The sequence below is a fragment of the Priapulus caudatus genome, unplaced genomic scaffold, assembly GCF_000485595.1.
Source record: "Priapulus caudatus unplaced genomic scaffold, Priapulus_caudatus-5.0.1 Scaffold821, whole genome shotgun sequence".
Lineage (NCBI taxonomy): Eukaryota > Metazoa > Priapulida > Priapulimorpha > Priapulimorphida > Priapulidae > Priapulus > Priapulus caudatus.
Window position 1 is genome coordinate 110,845 of NW_014577882.1, and position 1,689 is coordinate 112,533.

Consider the following 1,689-nt stretch of genomic DNA (forward strand, 5'->3'; position numbering starts at 1 on the left):
ACACACACTACACGCACACGCACACGACACACGACTACACACGACGACGACGACGACGACGACGACACGACACACGACACGTACACGACGACACGACACACACACACACACACACACACACACACACACACACACACACACACACACACACACACACACACACACACACACATCCCACATACAAATAGGCCTGCGTGTAGCGACCGAGTAAAACCGGTGGCACCACAGGCACTTGGAACGTCTCGTAAAAAAATGTATTGTAAATAAACACGAAATGTATTTAATACCAAAGTCTTAATGTTTTTCTACTCTCTTTCGCCTATTATTGCCGATAACCTCCTGTAAATGCCGTTCAAATGCTCATCTGCAACACACAAGTACGCCGCACGCACACCGCTGTGCACAAACAACTAGAATATAGATTCTAGTTGTATATATTCTAGTTGTTTGTGCACAGCGGCGTGCGTGCGGCGTGTGTGTTGCAGAGGAGCATTTGAACTGAATTTACAGGAAGTTATCGGCAATAATAGGCGAAATAGAGTAGAGAAACATTACGACTTTGGTAGTAAATACATTTCGTGTTTATTTACCATACTTTTTTTTTATTGAGACGTTCGAAGTGCCTGTGGGTGGGACAGCCAGGGCAATGATATCGCGTGATCGATGCACTGTGACGGCCATAATCAACGATAAACTGGGTTACGATAACCTTGCCGACGTTACGTGGCATGACGCGGATCTATCGTGCACTGCTTGTTTCGTGTAGGCCCTGTTGTTGTATCGTTTTGTTGATTCCCCCCCCCCTGGCGCCGTGTGTCTTCGATTAGCGCCCCTTAGCGCCGAGTGTTTTCATACACCGCCTCCTAGCGCCGCGTCTTTTAATTTACCGCCCGTAGCGCCGCGTCTTTTAATTTAACGCTCTTTAGCGCCACGCGTTTTCATTTAACTAAGGTATAGTTAAATAATTGAACATTTCATCGTCTCTACGAAGCCATTTTACTTCGTTCACAACTCCCGTGTTTATTATGCAGGCCTGCGTGGTAGCGGGTTGTAGGCCGCAGGCACAATAGATAGATATATGTATATATATATAGAGAGGGAGAGAGCGCGCGAGAGAGAGAGAGATCAGTGATCGCCTCTCGGCGACGCACGCCGGCATACCTAGTGATTACAACTCGCCACACGAATCAGCGCCATCTGTCGTGATTATTTTAGAACTTTCAACTGGCGATCACGACCGAGGAGATATTTCTGGCCGGTTGCTATGAGAAGCTGATGCGATGGGTTGAGAAGAATCTGCTGATGCTGGCTGGGTGCGCAGCGGCCGTCATACTGCCGATGGTACGCTCTCTCGACCTCACGCGCACCCCGTTCTCCCTTCCCTCCTTCAGTATCATCCCCCGTGTATCCCTACTCTCTCTCTTTTTTTCTGTGTGTGTGTGTGTGTGTGTGTGTGTGTGTGTGTGTGTGTGTGTGTGTGTGTGTGTGTGTGTGTGTGTGTGTGTGTGTGTGTGTGTGTGTGTGTGTGTGTGTGTGTGTGTGTGTGTGTGTGTGTGTGTGTGTGTAGGTGTGTAGGTGTGGTGGTGTGTGCGTGCGTGCGTTGCGTGTGTATGTGCACGGCGCGCGTGTTCTGCCTCTCTCTCCTCTGCCTCAAGTCTCGCTCTCTCAGGCTCCTCTCTCTTCTCGTTC